Genomic DNA, 24345 nt, shown 5'->3' with positions numbered 1-24345 from the left:
ATCTCACATAGTTCTCCCACTGATCCGCGCAACCAATTAAGATCATTTGCCTGAACACGTTGGGAGGATAACCTAGGTGCAGTACACCATCAACTGCAATGCCATCATCTCTAAGGCAATGTAGCTCCTCCTGAGCCCTTGCAACCATCTCACTAAATGAAGGCCTATTATTGAATAGCATAGGCACGCTTTGCATGTCAACAAACTCAACATATCTATATCGATCGCTTTCAACGGTGCCTCCATGATATATGGTAACTAGGTTGTCCATCTAGTTCAAACACGTAACGAAACACATGTTATTTAGTCTAAATTAGACGATAGATAGTACCTAACAAGTACTTTCTAACTACAAACTAAGTAAATAAGATAATAACTACGTATATATATATACAATATACTCACTAAATAGCTAGATCATACGTAGTTAACTAAATATGTAACTACATATCTAAGTAGCTATCTAACTATATCTATGTACCTATGTATCTATATTTTTATCTATCGACATATATATCTCACTAGATCACTAACTAAATCAACTACCTGAGTCATCACATTAACTAGTAAATAACAAATGTCAACTAAGTAGGTACATTGCATATTCATAATTTTTACCTTTCCAATGACTGATCTGCGGACGTCGACGGAGTCACAGCGGACGAAGGGCGTGGGTCAGGCCGACGATCCGGGCCGGCGGTGGCACGGCCGGTCGCTGCAGGTGGTGGGGTCGGCGGTGGCACGGCCAACGACAGCGGTGGCGCGCGGCAGGCGCGGGATGTTCGGGGCTCCGCGAGGCGAGTCCGACTCGACGGGTGCGGGAGGCACGGCGACCATGGCCGAGGGCGGTGGTGGAGGGCGGCAAGGCGGGGCGAGGCCGGCGGTGGAGGGCGGCAAGGCGAGCCGCGGCCGAGGCCAGCGGTGGAGGCCAAGGCGAGGCTAAGGCCTACAACGGCGGTGTGGGGCGGAGGAGGGCCGCTGGCCACAGCGCGGCACGAGGGGAGGGGTGCGGCGCGGGGCGGGGCGGCCGTGGGGCTCGAGGCGCGCAAGCGGGGGTGGTGGCGTGGCGCGGCGCAGACACGGCGCGAGCGAGGGCGGCCGGTGGAGGCAAGGGCGCGGGCGGCGGTGGCGGTGGAGCTTGGCTATGCTAGGGCGAGAGAGGGAGAGGGAGAGGGAGAGAGGAAGTGAGGCGTGGGGCCCATAGGTATTAAAGGCTCGGCGCTAGTCACTCTGGCACCGAGCTCGGCACCAAGATCTACGGCGCCGAGCTCGACGCCAAGATCTACGGCGCCGAGCTCAACGCCAAGATCTGCGGCACCGAGCTCGGCGCCAGAGTGACTGACGCCAAGCTCACTGCCATGTCATCTGCCGTGCCCAGGAGCTCAGCGCTAGAGACGCTGGCGCCGAGACGTGTTAGCTCGGCACCATCACCAATGGCGCCGAGATAAGGGTCAATTTTCTGAATTCTTTCCGCCAGGGGTCTATTTGTGAGAAACTTTCAAAAAAGGGTTAAAATGTAAAAAAATTGGTCCTATCGGTCAGTTGCTCCTTCCTACGCGTGTAGTCTAGACGATCATGTTTGGAGAGGGGCGGGCGATGTGTGATGTGTTAACGGTGGGGCGATCGATGCTCTTAGAAAAAAAAACAAGACTGATAAAGAACATGGACCTAGATTGCTTAGTGACATGTTAAACTTTTACGGATTGAGATATATAGGGGAATTGTATTTTTTTAGAGAATTGTTTTTTTAGGGGAGCACTGATTTTATTTATTCAGTAGGATAAGAATTAAGAGAGAAACATTTAACAGGGATAAAAATCTAGATTTATTTAGGTGTATGCTTGTTAAAAAGTATTATTTAGGTGTATGCTTGTTAAAAAATATTTATAAATTTATAACTAAGTTATACATGATCTAATGAGTATGAAACTTTTACTACAGTTCAAGCATACAATAATTAGCCTACCATAAAAATTTCACCACAATTGAACTATAGAAACTGCAGCTATGAATTAATTACAGAAAAGCATAGATCTAAAGCTACAACAAAAAAAGTGTACTAAAATATATCATATTATATATTCACTGTGTAGATCTACTCATGTGGAGTCCAACAAAATTAGATTTTTCATTTTATGAATTTTTCGTGATTTACTATGATTTTTTAAAGATTCAGCCGAAATAAATAAAAATGAAAAGGATAAAACCGTCTTTAAAAACCGCTTATAACTGGTCTGGAGGTAAAACGAATGGTTTTAAAAGTTCAGGAGGTGGTTTATTCGGTTTTAAAGTTCAGGGAGGAAAAATATATTTTCGCAAAAATTGAGGGATTGTAACGTGGACTTATTCCAAGACAGAAGACAAGAGTACTAGAGGCCCAAGCCATAATGTCGATTGGGTCAGACTAGAATAGAACTGGGCCCAAATCTATAATAAAACAGAGGACGAACGGGCAAATTCAGAAAAGCCTTGCTGCAAAAGACACACACTCCATCGCACCGAAGCACTTTGTGTCTGCCTTCATTATTCAGAGATTTGGTACACACATATATCGTGTTGCGTTGTGCTCAAACAAGTGCAGTAAACAAGCGCCGGATCCAAGAACAGCATCTGGAATCTTTCTTTACCTTTCGAATCCCGAGTTCAAGCTCGCGCACCCGATTGTGCCACGTAACCTGCTAACGCGCTAACCGTTCGATCAGCCATCCGTGCAAGATGGACCGTCCGATGTGGGTTCGTCTAGCCTGTCGCCCATCAACCCGCAAGCCGGACACTCGCGAACCCTGGACGAGTTCCTCTTCCCCCGACCTCGCAAGCCGCCGTCGGGCTTTGCCTTCTGCGTCGCTTGGGGAGGAGAAGCAGCGGCCCCAGCCGACCCTCGATCTCCAGCACACTCCTCTCCAAGTCCAGCTAACCGTAGCGCGGCGGTTATTGGCGTCGGACCTGGCCCCTGACGACGCGGCCTTGGCGATAATGGCCACGACCGGGACAGAGGCCATGGCAACGGCTACAGTTGTCCCCGGCGAAGCGCCCCCGGGCGGTATCGGCGGTCGAGATCCGCGCCAAGTTTGCACAACACGCCGCCGCCGTTGTGCGCATCAACAAATTCAGCTTCAGCTGCTGCCCGGCCTCAGTCCTCGCGATTGGCAGGGCCTCAGTCCTCGCGATTGGCAGGGCCTCATCCTCACACAGCCCGACGCCTTCTACTTCCACGGCCTCCAGCAGGGCTTCCTCCACTCGTGCGTCGCCGTCGCTGAGGGCCCGAGGCTTGCGGTGGTGGCCCATAGCCCATACTCGGCTACAACAACCGCAAAGGCTCAGCTTGAGCCAAGCTTGTCTTTCTTCGTCAGATTCGCTTGCCTTGTGGAATGGCATGGTCGTGGCCACTCTTGCATGCTGACGGTGTCAATGTCTAGGCCGCATAAAAAGTCAAGACTTGCAGATGAATTGGTGTCAATAAATAGTCCAGACAAGATAAATCACGGGACAACATCAAGGTAACCACCATTGCTACATGCCTGTATATGTATTCATGCACACAATCTACTCGATTGAATGCTTCAGAGGTTCATTTTCTAAAATATGGCAATTTATAATTCATCAAACTTCTCTGTTCCATGTCTTATGATTAATTTGATATTCTTCTGTTAAGAAACCACTTTCAATTCTATAGATTTCCACGTGACTTTTATGCTTCATTTACAAGTGCTAACATGTTGTTCATAACTTGCATCCTTCCCTTTCCTTGGTTATGTTGACTTTGGTGTAGTGTACATGCAAGAACTCTATTACTGTGTAAGTAGACAGTGAATTGATAGGTTTCATATGTATAACTACAATCTTACCTGTGTTATGATATTCTAAGCTCTAACAAGAATAAGAAGTGGACAATTTCTCAAAAGCGCATGCTGTGCAAATTTAAAATGGGTTCTCTACTACTTTACCATCCAGTATTAAGTTCAACTGATCTCTAAACTTATTTTCCTTTCCAAAGATTTAATTTCTATTTCGAAAAATTTGAAAAACTGTAATCTAAACCCCCCTACGCACAAGTGTGACACACAGCTGTTCTGTCACACACAGCTGTTCTGTCACTTTTACATTCTTCAAAATTACTATGTTATCGCAATACAATATGGTGCAAAGGCTGATCTAATTTCTAAAAATGTTACCTTACATTTTAAATTCCTATTCTTAAAAATTTATAGTAACATAATCTTTGCTTTTAAAAAATTCTGAAATATAGAATGAGGCTAATCTAATTTGTGAAAATGTTATCTTGCACTTTAAATTTTATTCCAAAAAAATTATAGTACCATAATCTTAGCTTTCCAAAATTTGAAATTCTGTTATTCTTTTTTGGACTACCATATCTTTATTTTCATACAGCCGGCAGCCGTGATGTCCTGATTTCATAATAATAAGATAGTGGATAAATCTGATATAGCAGGGTGAACTGGTTTACCAAGTATCAAATTAAACCAAAGTTCCGCTAGGCGCTCGCCTAGGCGCGCCTAGGCGCGATTAAGCGCGAATCGACGGCCCTCCGCGTAGACTAGGGTGTAGTCGCAGTCCTAGGCGGGAGCAACGACTAGGCGGCGTAAATCGGCGCCTCGGCGGCGATTCCGCGGCGCGCAGGCGCGCAAGGCGGCGCGTAGGCGGACGACCTGCTCACGGGCGAAATTTTTGGCCGCCGCGGAAGCGCGCGCTCGCTTATGGCGTCTGGCGCGGGAAAGGATGCGCGCGGGAAGGAGAAGAGGGAAAAGGTCCGCTCCCGCTCGATTCTTGCCTTCCAGGTCGCAGATAGCCGCTCGGCCACTCCCGCTCGTCCTCTCCTCCTGCGACGGCGCGCCGGAGGGAAGCTCCACCCGCCGGCCCCGTCGGTCGCCCTGCTCCCCGCGACCCTGCCTGGAGGCTTGTCCCGGCCGGCCTTTTCTGCCCCGCCTGGAACCTGCTGCCCCGCCTGGAAGCTGCCGCCGGTCTCCTCACCCAGCCGACAGCCTCATCCCTAAGCGGCGCAGCGCAGCACCAAGGTCAGGCCCCTCCCCTGCTCCTCTCCTCCATGTCCTCTGTTTTGAATGCATCCCCTGCTTCTCTCCTCTGATTTGAATGCCTGTGATTCTGTGAATGTGAATGGATGAGTTGATCTGATTTTGCCTGCTGTGAATGCCCATTGTCTAAATGTAACAGAGGGTGCACTAGGTGAGGGAGAAAATAGTGAGTCAGCGAATCTCCTGAAAAGGAATTCGGATGATGTTGGATGGGAGTATGGTGTTCTTGTTGATCCTAACAACAAGGACAAGGTGAAGTGCAAGCTTTGTAAGAAGGAGATGAGGGGAGGGATTTATAGGTTGAAGCAGCATTTGGCTCATGAGGGAAAGAATGTGAAGAAATGCACGGCTACAACAGTGCAGGCCATGGAGGCTAAACAGAAGTGCAAGAAAGCACTAGATGAGGCAAAAAGGAAGAGGGAGGAGAAGACTGTTCGTGAGCTAGAACTTAGAGAGGAAGTTAATGTATCTAGGGTTGGAGAGTCAGATGAAGTCACTTGTGTTGGAAGTTCAGAGCCTCACAAATTAGGACCCATGGACAAATGGACACGTGCTATTGATCCTAAAGCTACCAAGACCGATTCTTTGAAGCAACATCAGCTGAACAAGGAACTTTGGAAAGAAAGAACACATGAGGTGCATAAGTATATTGCAAGATGGGCCTATACACATGGTAAATTGCTAGTATACTATTCTGTACTTACATTACATGATCACTAATTCATTAGATGTTATTCCTGATCACTAATTAGGCTTTTTTTAACATTGGCAGCAATACCTTTCAATGCATGTGACAATGATGAGTTTAAGCAAATGTGTGAAGCAATTGGTCAGTTTGGTCCAGGACTTGTACCTCCATGTCAAGATTCACTTCGAGAGAGATTGTTGGAAGAAGAATATGAAAGAACCAAGAGTCTGCTGCAGGAACGTGAAGCCGAGAAGATCAAAAATGGATGCTCTATTATGACCGATGCTTGGTCAGATAGGAAGAGGAGAAGCATAATGAATCTGTGCACCAATTGTGCTGATGGAACCACCTTCATCAGCTCTAAAGAGATGTCAGATGTGTCACACACAAGTGAGGTCATCTTTGAACTTGTGGACAAAGCAATTGAAGAGATTGGTCCAGAAAATGTGGTGCAAGTAGTGACTGACAATGCCTCTAACAACATGGGAGCAAAGAAGCTATTGCTTGAGAAGAGACCACACATATTTTGGACCTCTTGTGCAACTCACACAATCAACCTTATGCTCCAAGGAATTGGCAACATGGCTCGGTTCAAGAAAGTGATTGACTAAGCAAAGGCATTTACCATATTTGTCTATGGCCACACAAGGACATTGGAGTGCTTGAGATACTTCACAGAGGGGAAAGAGGTAGTGAGGCCAGGAGTGACTAGGTTTGCTTCAAACTTTCTCACTTTGAACAGCATGCAAGAGAAGAAGGATCAGTTAAGGAAGATGGTGGTTCATAGTAGGTGGGACTCATTGAAGGATGTGAAATCAAAGAAAGGAAAAGAGGCCACAGCAACTATATTGAGTCCAACCTTTTGGAAGGATGTGAAGCTAACATTGACTATTTTTGAGCCATTGGTCAAAGTTCTCCGTTTGGTTGATGGGGATGTGAGGCCATCCATGGGTTTCGTTTATGGAGAACTACTAAAGGCAAAGAAAGAGATCAAAGAGGCCTTTGGAAATTTTGAGGCTCGGTTCAAGGATGTACTAGCTGTTATTGACAAGAAGATGAATAGAAGACTTGATTCTCCATTGCATTTGACAACTTATTTGCTGAATCCACACTATAGCTATAGTAATCCATCAATCTTTGATCAGCCCAAAATATCAGAAGGGTTTATAGCTTGTGTTGAGAAATTTTATTATCATGATGAGGACATGCAACATCAGGCTGCCAACATTGAACTAAAGAAGTTTCAGAATAGAGAAGGACCATTTAACAAGAAGCTTGCAAGGACTTTTGAGAACTTTGATTACAACCCAGGTAGAGGTACTTCCTATCATTCTATTACATGGTTGTTTGTTGTGTGCTGTTTTCTAAACTAACAGAGGTGTTTTTCAATTATTTCAGCATCATGGTGGCGGCTGTATGGATATGAAACACCGGCTTTACAGAAGATGGCTACAAGGATCTTATCTTTGACATCAAGCTCTTCTGGTTGTGAAAGAAATTGGAGTGGGTTTGAAGGGGTTAGTACCTATCTATTATGAACATTTCAGCAGCCTTATAATTAAATTGCACAGCTGAGAATGCTCTTATTTTTAATTTGTAGATCCACACTAAGAAGAGAAATAGGCTTACTACAACCCGCCTTAACAAGTTGGTCTATATTCAATTCAATTCCAAGCTGCTTAATAAGAGAGAAAAGATCAAGTCAAAGAAAACCACTGATGTTCTCCTGTCTAGTGATACAACTGAAGCTCAAGGTTTTCTCCAAGAGGATGGAGATGATTGTGCATTAGTTCACTTTAGAGATGAGGAGGATGAAGACGAGATGGAAGGTACAGGGATACCTTGGTCTGTTATTGGAGAGGCAGTGGGAGCAGAAGAACAACTTGAGCGGCGTAGAAGTGCAAGAGTGAGGCAGCTGTATGAAGGAGAAGATTTTGAGTCTGAAGAAGAAGAAGAGTTTGATGAAGATGAGGATGATTATGTGCTATCTGATTGAAGAAGAAATATGATCTAGTAGTGAAGCCTTTTGTGATTTGTGGTCTTATGAACTGTAGTTGTGTGACTGTCTGTGTGTGTCTCTGTCTTCTTTTGTGATCTGTGAGAACTGAACTAAGAACTATGTGCTTATGTTGTCCTTTATTTATAAATTGTGTTGTGCACTTGTATTGCTGTCCTATCCACTTGTATTGTAATTACCAGCTACTGATATGGTGTGCTTATGGATGGGAGGTTGCTGAAATCAATCAGATAAGTGACAACTTAGTGTTTTCTATTTTTTTTATGAACAACTTGCTGTCTATTGACTACTTAATACTGACCGGCTGTCAAAATGTGTTATAGGAGCTTGGAACATGCAAGAATAAGTCACCGAGGAATCAGGTATGTCTACTGGCCCTCTTCTTATATTTACTGTAACCTATGTATTCAGCATTATTGCTATATATAGTTATATACATAATACATATATAAGTTATGGCTATATTGCCAAAACGCCTAGGAAAACGCCTAGGAACGCCTAGGCGCGATTAATCCCGAGTAGGCTCTAGGCTGAGGGTCAGCGCCTAGATTCCGCCCAGCGCCTAGCGAAACTTTGAATTAAACTTAAGAAATAAGATTAATTTCCGACTTAGCTCTTGGTAGTTTGCTTTGCGGGGCTACTGATGCCTTTTAATGATGAAAATCCTCACTGATCGTTTTATCAGAAGCAACAAGAAGAAGATGAACAGATCCTATCTTCATTAGAGAGGCATCTTTCCATCACATAATTTATACAAAATTAATTTCTTTTATATATCATTGATAAATCACCTTTTTTTTAAGAAAGTACCAACAAGTCATGCTATGAAAACACATGATAGAAACTATCCCTAAAGTGCACATACACCTGCACCTTTATGGGAAATTTTGGATCTTCCTTAAGTACTATTGCTCAGATTTGTTTCTCAAATGTTTTTTTCTGCTGGAAATTCAACACCTCATCACAACATGTAGCTCTCAACTCTCTACTCATGACAATCATTTTAGGTGCCAATCTGAGCAGATGCTCCAACTCCCTTGGAGTGAGATAAGTCATATATCATTGTTTTATCAGAAATATAAGGATTTAGAACCAACATGGGACATATGTACAAATTTTTACATTTTATTTAATGATGCAGTTCTGTAGTTTCAAATCTCATTATATTTTTGAATTTATTGATCCGATCCTTTGTCAAAGATATTAGCCCAAAGCATTACATTTACCAAAGTAAAGCATAAGCAACTGAGCCAATAATTTAGGTTGCTCTGTTTCTTGGACTTGCCATGGTTTTAGTTTATAATTATAACTTTATACTATGCTTACAATGCAGGTTACAACTCATTTCACCTATATTCTAAGGCAGTACTTAACAACTCCTCTGGCGTGCCAAGGCCATGTGCGCAGCTCGTGGGTTGCATGACCAAGGCTCCCCCTTGCAGCATGACCATCGTAGCTAGCTCTCCTTGCAAAGCTCTTGCGAGATATGCTGCTCTACAAGCAATAAAGCTTTTCTAACCACACCAGGAGTTCCACGGGTCCAGCCTTGCAATTGTATAGGTTGATGGTCCTGTAAGACAATGAAGGGAACATATTCTGACCCTGAAATTAATTCACTTCAAGAAGAAGCGCTTCTTGTGTTTTTTTTTTTCTATAGATTTCAGTTGGCTTATTTTTATTTTAATAAAGTTGAGCAACACTAATAGAAGAAAAACCTAAAGGTTTGTGTTGATTATATAAAAAAAATTCTATCGTACGTACATGCTACAATGCTCCTTGGCTTTTAGATAAAAAATCTTGATAGATGAATTACACAGTATTGTCTTTGTCCTCTATAACCTTATATGTAGCTCAAATTCACTTGGTCATCTCAGAATTTTTTTCAATTCCAATTCCAATAGTGGAATAACAATAATACAAAAGTATGTTTAACCTTTCTTTGTTATGTTATATACTTGCTTAGTTTACATTGGAATTGGGCATTGCTACATCATTTTTTAAGTTTATTAAGAAGCTGAAAGTCAAAACTCTGATATGAATGATATTTTGGACAACCGTAAATATTACAAAGAAGAACTTGCCTTCTGCATATCAATTTTAGACATTCCTTTGCATTACACAAAATTAGTGTTTTGCCCCTGAGTCTGGATACTACCTATGCTTCAATATTGATACTATTTACGATGAGCATGATAGCTTCAGATGCATAACATGGTACTGAAATCATTTCCACTAAAGAGAGATTGTATTGATACATGGCAGTGACTAGGACGTCGGTTGCTGAATTTTCTGTAACATGTTGTGTGTTCATCTCTGAACCTGCACTGTACGAGCATCTTTCTATTCATGTCTTGGAGCTCCAAGTCTCTCAGTTTCCTACAAAATCGTTCTCATATAGAAATACGAAACTATTATACGTTTAGATTACTGATCATTAGTGATATACCCACGCCAGGTGCATAAATGTGCAAATACCAAATAGTGGTATACATTGCAACATCTTTAGTGGTATACCTATGCCAGGTACATAAATGTGCAAATGCCAAATAGTGGTATATATTACAACTTCTAGATGGTGCGGCAAAGTCGCGCCTTCGTTTCTAGTTCTGGATCGGACCATGCATATGAGTCCATCTCCCTGACCTCGATCGAGACCTGAACTAAACGGACAACTCGCTGCTTGAACTATATGTAGGCTGAAAACATCATCACCACAAAGGTGCGAATGCGAAGTGCGAACACACGTACATGTACATATATACATATATGATATGTATGCAATATAATCTCTGGACTGGGACGACGACGGCGGCATGTTGTGGTCGGATCGGATCAGCTCACAAATATGACCGACGGGTCGCAGCAGCACTCGTCTATGAGGCAGCAGCAGCACAGAGCAGCGAGACTGCATGTGTCCAAGAGAAAAATGAAAGAAAGCAATCTTAGTACAGAATTATTCAGATTTATTTTTCTTCAGCTCGTTATATTACTGATGATGGTTTCGTTTTTACGAAAAAAAATACCCTTTCCCTTCACTACTTCTAAAATTTCCTAGTACTATCGTCGAGCTGATGAGGAGCTTGTCTAACGGTAGTAGCTAACTAGGCCAGCAAGTAGATCGTGTCCATGCATGCATGGCTGCTTACCATCCTTCAAGGAAGCTCGGCTCCCTCCTCGGCGGCGGAGCTGCGTACTGGTACTGCGGCGGCGCCATCACCGGCGGTCCATTGTTGTAGTACCCTCCTGCGTTCCGAGGAGCAGGAGCATAGCGAAGCAATTAATAAGTCCAACAACAACAAGATACGTGTGCATGTAAATGGGTAGTATACTAGTCTAATCCGTTGTCTTCTTCATCCCTACGACACTTACCCTGGGGCGGTGGGTACGAGTACCCGTACCTGCGGTCGCTCATGCTGACGGGCGACGGCCTCCTGCTCAGAGTTGAGAGCTTCCGACGATGGCTGTGTGATGTACCGGTGGAAGAGAAGAGCAGGGGTCCGGGAATATAAATACCGCAACAATAATGAAGTGCACAATTTCTTGCATTGGGAGCATCTGGTACTATATGCTGCGAATTGCATCTCGAGGCACTTGAAGAGTCCAAAGCATTCTCAGTGCGTGCGCCGGTGTCAGCAGATCGACCGCCGAACAACACACACGCAAGGGTTAAGAATAAAGCTTCGTCAGAGCTTTTAATCCGTTGTCCTTTTGTCTGAAATCTCCTTTAGCCCGTTTTGCGCCTTTTTCTGCTACAACCTTTTCTTTTCTTCGTAGATAGAGATTCCTGTCTTTAACATTCAAGTTCTCTTTGTGTCGTCTGTTGCAGTTATCACTCACATACTAGTTTGCAGCACAAGTGTGGTTGTGTGAACGCTTCTCGGTCCTCTTTGTGTCTTCTTGAGGGAAGATATGCGGTAGCACCATTCGCCGGGACCAGGCCGGGCGGTTACCGAACGAGACAAGAATAACCTGGGCGCCGGTGATGGGTGGGGACCAGCGCGCAGAATCTGCACCATCGCGTGATCCCGCGAACACGAGCGTTGCCGTCACCGGTTTGACCTCGTCTTCCGAATGGAGCATCGATCAGCTGGAGATGGATGGATTCTTATTTCTTTCACACACGGCAGGTCCATCATATATACCAGATCACCATTCTCGAGAGCTTTCGGCGGCTTAGCTGCCCATTTGTCCTGCTTTTCGGTGAGCAGCAAGCAAACGTGGTTAACTCGGAGAACACCATGGCAATATTTGGAGAGAAAGAGAACATATAGCAGCGGTTACTATGGATGTTAACATGCAAGAAGAGGCTGGCACCTTCAGGCAAGTGTCCAATACTGCCTCTCTCAGCCTTGGTGGTGCCTGTTTCAGGAATTATGTGCAGCGGTTACAAGGATGCCAGCAGAGGAGGGACGACACTTTGGATTGTCATCTAGAAGGTCGGCCCTTTTTCGGTCCTGTTTAGCGTACATAGCTACACATGGATTTTATGGAGCCGTGTGTTGTTACTTTAAAACATATGGAGCTCGAGGCATGTTAAAACATTTAGACAAGAGAGTAAATAACACTCACCTTATATAACAACTATATATACATATGGGTACAGATTGATCCAACAATTTATAATCTATTGAAATTGGTGCAACAAATTGACAAATTCATGTGTGTATAGTCCAATACTGCCATGTATTTATCCATATTGGACAACCATGCAACATCTACCGCTCTGCTAAAAGTGCAAACCATGCAATGCATCTATTTGATTCACACTACGGGAACATGGTCTTTGCCTAGTGTAACTTTCTTTGCCGAGGGCTAAAAATCGGGCACTCGGCAAAGAGCTATTTTGACGAATGCCGCACTCGGCAAAGATATACACTCGATAAATAAGGCTTTGCCGAGTGTCAGGCACTCGGCAAAGCCAGACACTCGTCAAAGGCCCTTTTTGCCGAGTGTCAGGCACTCGGCAAACTTTGGCGCTCGGCAAAAAACGGCGTCAGGTAACGGCCGCCGCCTGTCGTCCAGGTTTGCCGAGTGCCAGCGGGTAGGCACTCGGCAAACCACTTCTTTGCCGAGTGCCAGACCCTGACACTCGGCAAAGGAGGCCAGTTTGCCGAGTGCCAGATCGGGGCACTCGGCAAAGATTTTTTCTTTTTTTAAAAAATCTAAACCCTAAACCGCACTCCATCGTATTTAAAAAAAAAACAAAATTACCACTTTGCCGAGTGCCGGGCAGAGAGGCACTCGGCAAACATTTTTTTAAAAAAATTGGCACGCTCTTTGCCGAGTGTCCCCACGAACACTCGGCAAAGGGAACACTTTGCCGAGTGCCTACCATCTGGCACTCGGCAAAGAGCATATTTGCCGAGTGTCAAAAGATGACACTCGGCAAACCATTTTTTTTGTATTTTGACCTATAAACTTTTTCTGTAGTCCTCTTACAGTACTTAGTACTCCATGTCGAAATTTGGTACATTTCTCGAACTGTTTACTATATTTATTTAATTTATTTTATTTACTTGAAATTTTTTGGAAAATGCACATTTGAACTGCACGTGCATCGAATAATGGAATTTAATGATTCAAAAAATGATATTCATGGTATTGAGTGTAGTGTGAGGCCGTATCCAGGAACGGACCCAAAATTTTGAACATCTTGTTCACGAAACATGACCACAAACTTGCGGACGAATTGTTTTTAAATTCTATAAAATGCAAACGAAGTCCGGAAATCATGAAACTTGTCGAGATGTCATGATATCGTATGTGGAGGATGTGATAAAAATTTGAGAAGGTTTGATGCAAGTTATCATGTACGATGCTTACAAACCAGGACATCTCCACATGTGAACCAGGACACCATATCTGATATCACATGTGGAGATGTCCTGGTTTGTAAGCATCGTACATGATAACTTGCATCAAACCTTTTCAAATTTTTATCACATCCTCCACATACGATATCATGACATCTCGACAAGTTTCATGATTTTTGGACTTCGTTTGCATTTTATAGAATTTTAAAAACAATTCGTCCGCAAGTTCGTGGTCATGTTTCGTGAACAAGATGTTTGAAATTTCGGGTCCGTTCCTGGATACGGCCTCACACTACACTCAATACCATGAATATCATTTTTTGAATCATTAAATTCCATTATTCGATGCACGTGCAGTTCAAATTTGCATTTTTCGAAAAAATTCAAGTAAATGAAATAAATTAAATAAATATAGTAAACAGTTCGGGAAATGTACCAAATTTCGACATAGAGTACCAAGTACTGTAAGAGGACTACAGAAAAAGTTTGGAGGTCAAAATACAAAAAAAATTGGTTTGCCGAGTGTCATCTTTTGACACTCGGCAAATATGCTCTTTGCCGAGTGCCAAATGGTAGGCACTCGGCAAAGTGTTCCCTTTGCCGAGTGTTCGTGGGGACACTCGGCAAAGAGCGTGCCAATTTTTTTAAATGTTTGCCGAGTGCCTCTCTGCCCGGCACTCGGCAAAGTGGTAATTTTGCTTTTTTAAATACGATGGAGTGCGGTTTAGGGTTTAGATTAAAAAAAAGGAAAAAAATCTTTGCCGAGTGCCTCGATCTGGCACTCGGCAAACCAGCCTCCTTTGCCGAGTGCGAGATCGGGGCACTCGGCAAAGAGCCCGTCCATTAAACAAAACCGGCAGCCAGGCACTTAGAAAAAAAGGCCCTGCCCCCGCGCCCGCCAGCGACTGCGACGCCGCCGACTCCGCACGCCGCAGCCCCTCCCGGCGCCGACCCCCACCCCCGGCCGCCCCTCCCCGCGCCGCCCCCGCCCCCGGCCGCCCCTCCCCGCGCCTGCCCCCACCCCCGGCCGCCCCTCTTCGCGCCGCCCCCGCCCCCAGCCGCCCCTCCCCACGCCGCCCCCCACCCCCGATAGCCCCCGGCCGCACCCTGCCCGCGGCCGCACCAACACCGGCCCTGCAGCCGGCAGCGCCCTGCCCCCGGCCTTGCCGGCCCTACCCCCGGCCGCGCCCCATGGACCGCGCGCCCCGACGCCGCCCGTGCCCGACCATGTTCCCGACTCCGGTGACCCCGACCGCGACCCTGACGCCGCCCGCCCCTACCCCCGGTGCCCGTCAAGTATGCCTTCTCTCTTATTGTTATCGTGGTAGTGATAGTTGTAGTAGTATTAGTTATAGTAGTAGTGCTAGTGGTAGTAGTAGTAGAACTAGTGGTAGTAGTAGTAGAAGTAGTGGTAGTAGTAGTAGAACTAGTGGTAGTAGTAGTAGCAATAGTTGTAGTAGTAGTAGTAGAACTAGTGGTAGTAGTAGTAGTAGCAATAGTGGAAGTAGTAGTAGAAGTAGTGGTACTACTTGGATATATTCTTCTGCATGGATTGATATCCAAACTACATGGCTTCTCTTGAGACATATGTGATTATCGGCCATCGTGCCGTTGTTTTTTGTAGGTTTTGGAAACCTCACCGTGCAGGGGAGGTTCTGTCGATTTTTTTTAAATGACAGTATTTTGTTCCATTTTTGTAGAGAAGAGCCCGTTGGAGCCGAGACGGAGTTCCCGTCGCCATGCTGGTCTGCCTGCACCGTGTCGCCTTGCCACTGCACCGACCCGCCATGGCCCCGCTAGCCTGACTCCACCGCCACCCTAGGTATAACCCCTCTTTCCGTATCATGGTCGTAGATCGCGTAACCCAGTTAGGCGTCTCCCGTTCAAAAGAGATACGGTTGGAGGTATGCAAATCTTTGCATATCTATGACCGTATCTGTTTTGGATTGTCCACGTTTTTTGGACAGCCCGTGGATGCGTAGATGGGTTAGTTTCCATGGTCTGCTCCGGTCCGAGACAGAGTTTCGGCATCACCTCCCTGTTGTTCTCCGGATACGCACTCTTGTTTGGCAGGACGTGTATCTGGAGAATAGCGGGGAGGTGCTGTCGAAATTCTGTCTCAGATAGGAGTAGAGCATGGAAACTAACCTCATCCATGCATCCGCGGGTGGGATTAGGACCTATCCTCACCTATTAGACAGTAGGAACACCATGTAGATGCAATTGATGGTTACATTACTCGTTGATTCATATGTTAGAGGATGGATGACCGTCAGTGGATGTACACGAGCTGGAGAAGTCAGAGTGATTACACCACGGAATGGATGAACAAGACTGATGCTTTCTTGAACAGTGCATTTGGCAAGGTTGCTAAAGGACATTACCTAGTTTTGTGTCCCTACAGCAAATGTGGAAACAGGAGAAGGGTAAACAAGGTGGAAATGGGTAAACATCTTGTGAAGAATGAATTTACGTCGGACTACACCCGGTGGGTCCACCATGGTGAAGCCTATCGTATGAGAGAGGTGGTGGTGAGACCACGGGTGGAGGCTTTTGATGCTGATGCGGGGGTAGCAGACATGTTAGATGACTTTCACCATGGCTAGTTCGATGATGGATGTGAGAAGGAGGAGATGGAGGCAGCCGCATAGGCGTTCTACGACATGATGGACTCAGCACAGAAACCCGTTCACGATCGGTCAACGGTGTCTCAACTGGATGCCATTGGACGCTTAATGGGGTTGAAGTCTGAGTTAAACTTGAGTCGAGAAGGCTTCGATAAGATGTTGGCCGTGATTGACACCCTGCTTCCGAAGGGCCACATTCTGCCAAAGAGCATGTACAAGTCACAGAAACTCCTTCGTGCACTTAAGATGCCGTATAAGCAGATACATGCTTGTCCTAAGGGATGCATCCTATTTAGGAAAGAACACGAGCATGCAAAGTTCTGTCCAAAGTGTAAATCCTCCAGGTACCTGGAGGTAGACTCTGATGATGGCCAGAAGAGGCAACTTATGATCCCCGTGAAAATCCTATGGTACCTTCCGTTCCTACTGAGGATCCAACGACTATACATGACCGAGGAATCCACAAAACAGATGACATGGCACAAAAATGGCAAACGGTACAATCCTAACAAGATGGTACATCCATTCGATGGTGTAGCTTGGATCCGCTTTAATGACAAACATCGTGACAAAGCAAATGAGGCTCATAATGTACGTGTCGCGCTGGCAATAGATGGGTTCAATCCTTATGGAATGATGGCTGCCCCATACACATGTTGGCCCGTCTTCGTTATCCCCCTGAATCTCCCCCCCGGTGTCTCCTTTCAACGACATAACGTATTCTTGTCGTTGATAATTCCTGGACACCCAGGGAGTAATATGGGTGTGTTCATGGAGCCCGTGTTTGATGAATTGGTCCGTGCTTAGGACGAAGGGGTATGGACATACGACCGAGCTACAAAGACAACCTTCAAAATGCACGTTTGGTACCACTACTCCCTGCATGACTTCCTGGCGTATGGGATATTCTGCGCCTGGTGTGTTCACGGGAAGTTCCCATGCCCAATATGCAAGGAAGGTGTTAGGTTCATTTGGTTACAGAAGGGTGGCAAGTATTCGTCATTCAACAGACATCGTCAATTCCTACCTCTTGACCATCCATTCAGACAAGACATCAAGAACTTTACAAAAGGTGTCGTAGTGTCAGACCCTGCATCGCGGATGATGACTGGTGTCGAGGTTCATGCTTAGATAGATGCTCTCATGGCCAATCAAGAAGGTGGTTTTGTGGGATATGGTGAGCAACATATGTGGACTCATAAGTCGGGCTTGATGAGGCTCCCCTATTTTGATGACCTTCTTCTGCCACATAACATTGATGTAATGTACACTGAAAAGAATCTCGTCGAGGCACTTTGGGCAACACTCATGGACACTGAAAAGTCTAAGGACAACCCTAAGGCTAGAGTGGACCTGGCAACATTATGCGATAGACCAAATCAAGAGAAGCAGCCTCCTAGAGGTGGCAAGAATTGGAGAAGGCCTCAGGCCAATTTCGTCTTGACCAGCAAACAAAGGAGGGAAGTACTTGAATGGATCTAGACGCTAATGTTCCCTGAAGGGTATGCAGCGAATCTAAAGAGGGGAGTGAACTTATCTACTCTGCGAGTCAACGGGATGAAGAGTCATGACTACCACATATGGATTGGGCGGCTTCTTCCAGCGATGGTTAGAGGCTATGTCCCTGAGTATGTCTGGCTAGTGCTGGCAGAGTTGAGCTATTTCTTGCGCCAGCTTTGTGCCAAGGAGCTATCTCGGACCGTCATTGATGACTTGGAAAAAGGGGCACCTGTGTTGCTCTATAAGTTGGAGAAGATCTTTCCACCCGGCTTCTTCTTGTCGATGCAGCATTTGATTGTGCACCTCCCGTATGAGGCACAAATGGGGGGGGGCGTGCAGGCCCGTTGGTGCTATCAGATCGAGAGATGTCTAAAGACTCTTCGCAAAAAATGTAGAAATAAAGCCAAAATTGAGGCTTCCATTGCAGAGGCATACATTCTAGAGGAGGTGTCAAACTTCACAGAAAAATACTACACTGAGAACCTTCCTAGCGTGCATAGTCTACCCTCTCGTTATAATGCTGGCAAAAATGAATCGAACCTTAGCCTTTTCCAAGGGCAACTCGGAAGCGCAAGTGCATCGACCACTAAGCACTTGAGTATTGAAGAGTGGTGCAGTATCATGCTATATGTGTTGACCAACCTTGTTGAGGTGCAGCCGTATGTGAGGTAAGTTCTCAACGAACTTGTTTCAGTATGCCGTCACTATTCTGCATCCAACTCCCTTGTTTCTCGTTGGTACAGGGAATTTCTTCGTGAATCCTGGCATCAATCAAGGGATCCTACCCCGTAGGAAAATGATACCCTTCTTTCACAGGGTGCGGGACTAGGGAGGCCCGGTTTCATTTCTTGGTTCAAAAATATGGTACTGTCCAATTTAGCTCGTACTTAGTTCAACATTCCAAGTTGCTCGTATGTTTGAATAATATAACGATCTATCTTGCTTGAGCTTGCAGGCCCAAACCGATGCGTCTATAAGTGATGAGTTGAGACAGGTTGCAAACGGCTGTGCCTTAAGGGTTAGGTCATTTACCAGTTATGACGTGAATGGATATAGCTTTCACACAGCAAGCTACGAGCTGAGTCGGCCTAATAAAAAACCACAAATAGTGGAGTTTTTACGCCCGGCACTGATGACCTCGACTATTATGGAAGAATTGAAGAAATATATGAACTTTCATTTTATGGTGCCAAACCTTTTTATCTTGTCATATTCAAATGCCATTGGTTTGATACTCGAGTAACGAGACGGACCCCTAATCTTGGGCTAGTCGAAATTCGATAGGATTCCGTCTATCCAGGAGACGATGTCTATATTGTGGCTCAACAGGCCACGCAGGTTTATTATACGTCATACGCGTGCCAAACCAAAGGGCATCTTAAGGGTTGGGATATCATGCATAAGGTCTCGCCACACGGTAAACTACATGTTCCAAATGATGAAGATTACAACTTCAACCCACACACATATGACGGAGAGTTCTTTCAAGAAGAGGGGCTAGAAGGGAGGTTTGAGATAGACTTAACCGAAGCCATCGGAATGGAACTAGACAATGAAAGGGTTGATGACGAGGACGCTGGAGATGAGGTGCAAAATGTGAAGGACTTCGAAATGCTTGAGCGATTACGTTTAGGCAATGACAATGAAGACAACATTCCTCCTTTGGATAGTGTTGATTATTTGGGCAATGACAATGTTGATAGTGATGACGAGACCTATGATCCAGCTAATCCCAATCATGAAGATTATTTCTAATACATGTAATACTATGTTTTTGTAATTATGTTTTGTTTATTTTGCATCTATTTCTATTTCTAATTACGTCTTGTTTATTCTTTTTAATTGCAGGTGATTGAACAAAGATGGCGGGCCGAAGCGACCGTCACAGGGACATGTCCTCGCTTTACCAAACACGACGCACTGTAGATGCCGCTCCAGGTGAGGGGCCATCGGACAGGAGGAGGAGGAGGAGCAGCGGCCATAGGAGGCAGCCGTCGCCGCCTCCTACCACATAGCGTGAGGAGGACGAGGAGGAGGCGAGGTCTGGGGACGATGACGAGCTGGTTTGGCAGACGGACGAGGAGGAGGGGGCGCACGAGGGGGAGGGGACGCATGAGGAGGATGGTACGGGTTCCGCTTCCTCTGGTTTGTCCAACGTCTACTTGCGAGGTCCGGCGAGCCTCCCTCCGGTTCCGCTTCCTCACCAACGCCCAATGATTCGCCCCGAAGGGCAAAAGTAAGTAACTTTAGATTTAATCACCACCACTTCATATGATATATTGAAAATCGATAGAGAAACTAATAATTTTTCTTAATTACTTGTGCAGGAACTGGACGGCTGTGTCGGGTGGTGGTCATGGACGCCTGGTCAATGGCGTCCTTGGTCTTCTGTGCAGGCAACACTATCCTGGCCTGGTTGACTACGCTAGCAGGAGGGAGCCGGCCTAGACGTTTGACCACTATGCCGCCGCCCCCGATGTGGGTTACCCCAACAAGGCGGAGCGGGTGAAGGCGGAGTTTTGGGTAAGTCTCCCTCGCACTACACTGCTCAATACATCACATTCATTGGACTTTTCTTGAAATAATGAATGGATACATCGCGTTTGTATGCGGACTTATTTCAGATGCGAGGAGGGATCTAAGGCCAGGGCAGATTTGGTGGCTACCAAAGCCTGTAAAAAACTCGTCACCGACATGCATCACAAGACACGCATCCAGAGCATCATAACCTACTACGGGTCAAAACTTGGAGAGAAGGTCAGCAAAGAAGAAGCAAGAAAGATGACGCTAACCCGGGACCAGTACCTTGAGGTAGATAAAGAACATTAATATTGATTCGTTTTGAGATTAAGTTGGTTTAATTTGATCTTTTTATATGTCAAATACTTGATGATGTGTAGATGTGTCCCTGGTGGTGCTCCTCGTATCCTGAGTGCTGGGCGATGATCGTGGACAAGTGGTTCACGCCCGTGTGGGCCAAGACGCACGAAGCTGCCCGGGATCGGCGTTTGTAGATGCAAGGTCCAGCACACCATCAAGGCAACCGCAACCTCGCCGGATACAAACAATTATGGGTACGCGAATTCATTTATCTATTCTGACGCTCAATTATGCCTGATTTCTAATCATCTTGCTGTCTTTCTCATAGTCGGAGGCACATGGTGGTTAGCAATGCTCCGACTTCCAGGCATGGTGTATGTCCCACAAGGGCAAGGCGACGTCCGCCGTCTCCTACAACCCGGAGGACCCGCCTAAGGCATACACCAACCCGAGCGTTCACACCCGCATCAGTGAATACATGTCGGCGGCAAGGTCGGTCCATGGGCCACAATACGACCCGAGCACCCAGGACTTTGATGTAGAGATCGTCATGAGGGTGGGTGGAGGCAAGAAGCATGGGCGGTACTGGCTTGGTGACGGCGTCATCGACTCGACCTCTACTCCCTCTCTCTCCCAGATCCAAGCACGGAGCACGAGTGAAGGCCCGGCCATACGGCCACGGCGAAGCGCTTCACAGCAACGGGTCGACGCACTCGAGGTTATTCCTGTTCTACTCGTCGTAGATTAATCTTTACACACCTTAATTAGCTTTGTATTACTGAAATATTGGAGTGAAATATTGCAGGCCCGGCTGGAAGAAGAAGCAAGGCAACGTCAGGACCTGGCGGCCCAGCTGCAATCCGAGTGGGCCACGCGAGAGGCCCAGGCACAGAGGATGGCGGAAATGATGCAGTTCATGCAGACTCTTGGGCAACATACGGGTCTAGCTGTGCCACCTAGGCTGTTCGCTCCACCTCCGACTCCTGCAGTTGTAGCTACTCCTGTGAGTTTTCGCTTGTGCTTTGCTTGTATGACCTAGATTAGCTATCCAAGTAATCTTGTCTAACACATGCAATGTCTTCTCCTTTGTGCAGCCTCAGTCGGAGGGTTCAAATAATCCAGCTCATGCGCCTCCGACTAATCCAACTTTTCCTTCACCAGGCACTCAGTTTTCACCTTTCTGATGAGTAGCATTAGTTGTATTTGCATTTGTTGTTCACTTCGTGATGGATTTCTGATATACTTGTCATGTACTAGTGGTATATTTGGATAACTGTGATATATGCGATAGATGTTTGGATTGATGTATGTGGTATATGTGATGAATGTGATATATGCGATGAATGCGATAAATATGTGATGCATGTTTGGATGGATGTGATAGATATGTGATAATTTGTGTTTGTGGTGATGGAATGTAAAAAATGAAAAAAACACTTTTTTTGGTCAGTTTGTCGAGTGCAATAGTCACTGCACTCGGCAAAGCTGGAAAAATGTAGCAACCCGTTCCCAGCTTTGCCGAGTGCCATGACCATAGCGCTCGGCAAAGATTTTTTTTTTAAAATAAAAACTTTGCCAAGTGCCACCGTCCGGCGCTCGGCAAAGAAATTTTTAAACAAAAAAAATAAAAAACTTTGCCGAGTGCCATCTCGGACGGCGCTCGGCAAAGAAATTTAAAAAAAAATAAAAACTTTGCCGAGTGCCATCCTAGGCGGCGCTCGGCAAAGAAAGAATTTTAAAAAAATTAAAAACAAAAAAACTTTGCCGAGTGCCGTCCGGGTTGGCACTCGGCAAAGCCGCCGTCACCGTTTTCTGGACCGTTTTCTTTGCCGAGGGCTGGCTCGGCACTCGGCAAAAGCTTTGCCGAGTGCCCGACAAATGGCTCTCGGCAAAGGCTGCTTTGCCGGCCATTTTTTTTTTCCGAGTGGCCATTGCCGAGTACGGCACTCGGCAAAGCCTTTGCTTGTATTTAGGGCTTTGCCGAGTGCTGCAGGCACTCGGCAAAGTGCCTGAATCCAGTAGTGTCAGCATCTCTACGTTATGACTTGTTTGGTTGTCTGCTCTGATCTTCTCAGCCAGGCCAACACGAACATCAAAGCACCTTCAGCAAGGCTTCAAGAAACGTAGATTGAGTGCGTTTCTCACGAGCCATGATGGTATGGGATTTGCTGGAGTGCTGCAGGCACTTGGCAAAGCGCCTGAATCCAGTAGTGTCAGCATCTCTTCGTTATGACTTGTTTGGTTGTCTGCTCTGATCTTCTCAGCCAGGCCAACACGAACATCAAAGCACCTTCAGCAAGGCTTCAAGAAACGTAGATTGAGTGCGTTTCTCACGAGCCATGATGGTACGGGACTCAAAGCACCGCGTGTGCTTCGCTGCTCACTCTGGGACATACAACATCTTTTGTTTTATTATTGCTGTTTGGTTGTGTGCAAGCTCAAGATCTTATGCTTAATTAGGATCTTGTTAGTCTAACACATGACAATTAATCACGTTGTATCAAAAACAATTAATCTCGTAATTACTTGAGATGATGTCGATGTCCTATGGGGCTGCTGAAGTCTACATGCCTGATCGAGGCAATAGACATGCGTCGGAATTGGTGAAGAGAGTGGGCGACAAGGCATCGGCGAAGAAGATGCCAACAACACAATGGAGACCGGCGGCAAACCTCTGAGCTTCGATGCTACATCTGTGCTTTCCTAGATCTGTAGTCTTGTGTATCTTTGGTAGATGGGGCGTAACCTCTTCTTATGCATGGTGTAGCTTGGGTTAAGACCTGGTGTTGATTAGGCAGTTGAACTCGGTCTGGGCAAGTCGTGGCCGTTAGGCCCTTATCACTCGGTCCTCTAACCGAGCCTTAGATCACTTGTATTATCTCCCTTTTGATCGAAAGGTTTAGTTCTTTTGATATTATTAGTTCCACTCTCACAATAAAACAATATATCAAAAGATAAAAAATCACAACGGTCAGTTAAGTATTATTGGACCTAGCATCTATGTCAAGAATGAAGGACCTATTTGGACTTTATGGAAACTAAAGTGTTGTCTAAAGTTTAAATAACCTCAAAAAAATATCATAATTAGGGAACTATGTATTTTTTTTTCTTGTTCTAGCAGTTCTCCAATATATCTTCTACTTTTTTTTTTGGTCATCAATATTTGTCTCGTTTCCACTTGAATAAATGGGATTTACACCCTTAATACATCGTTCCAACTATCACTTTTCATCCTCTTACTCCTATATTATACTCCTGTGGAACCCATCTTTGGAGCAAATATATTGGGTACTGCTGTGGTAACTCCCCCATATTCATAAAAATAATATTGGAATACATCAATACATATATGTTATGGATATTATTAGAAACTGCTGGAAATGTTCTCATGTAATCTACTCCTAATCTATAAACATAGTCTAAATTTGAAGTAAAATCATCGCGTTTGATAATGATATTTGGGTGACACCAGCTAGAGATGACAAGGGACCCAGGCTCCCTTCGCTTCGCTGAAAAAACAAGGCAAAACACTGTTTTCGGCTGATTTGTTGTGAGAGAAAAATACTGTTCCGGCTGAAAAAACAAGCTGAAAAAGATGGATTATAAGAGAAACGAACAGAGCCTAGTCGTCGCTCGGTTGGTGTGCGCTCCCGGAGCAGAGGCCACCGGTCGCGCGTTTAAGTCCTGCTCGAAGCGTGATTTTTATACTGGAGTTTCCCCCCAAAATAAATGTCTACAGCCTAATTAGTTCATGATTTGACAATGTGGTGCTACACTAAACATGTGCTAATGATGGATTAATTATGCTTAATAAATTCGTCTCGCGGAT

General features: G+C 45.5%; 1 long non-coding RNA gene and 1 pseudogene across 1 annotated transcript; one reads left to right on the top strand and one right to left on the bottom strand.

Moving 5' to 3' along the window:
* The first annotated feature begins 5191 nt into the window (after positions 1-5191).
* Positions 5192-7898, top strand: LOC136456651 (putative transcriptional regulator tpeD; annotated as a pseudogene).
* A 2340-nt stretch (positions 7899-10238) lies between these two features.
* Positions 10239-11264, bottom strand: LOC136459144 (uncharacterized). The gene is made up of 3 exons (XR_010760146.1): positions 11126-11264; positions 10903-10999; positions 10239-10661 (listed from the first exon to the last, which is right to left on the bottom strand). It is a non-coding gene; the product is annotated as an uncharacterized lncRNA (long non-coding RNA).
* Positions 11265-24345: the final 13081 nt, after the last annotated feature.

Source organism: Miscanthus floridulus, chromosome 6, assembly GCF_019320115.1.
Source record: "Miscanthus floridulus cultivar M001 chromosome 6, ASM1932011v1, whole genome shotgun sequence".
NCBI lineage: Eukaryota > Viridiplantae > Streptophyta > Magnoliopsida > Poales > Poaceae > Miscanthus > Miscanthus floridulus.
Note: the sequence above shows the minus strand (reverse complement) of the source record. Positions and strands in the feature narration are given on the sequence as shown.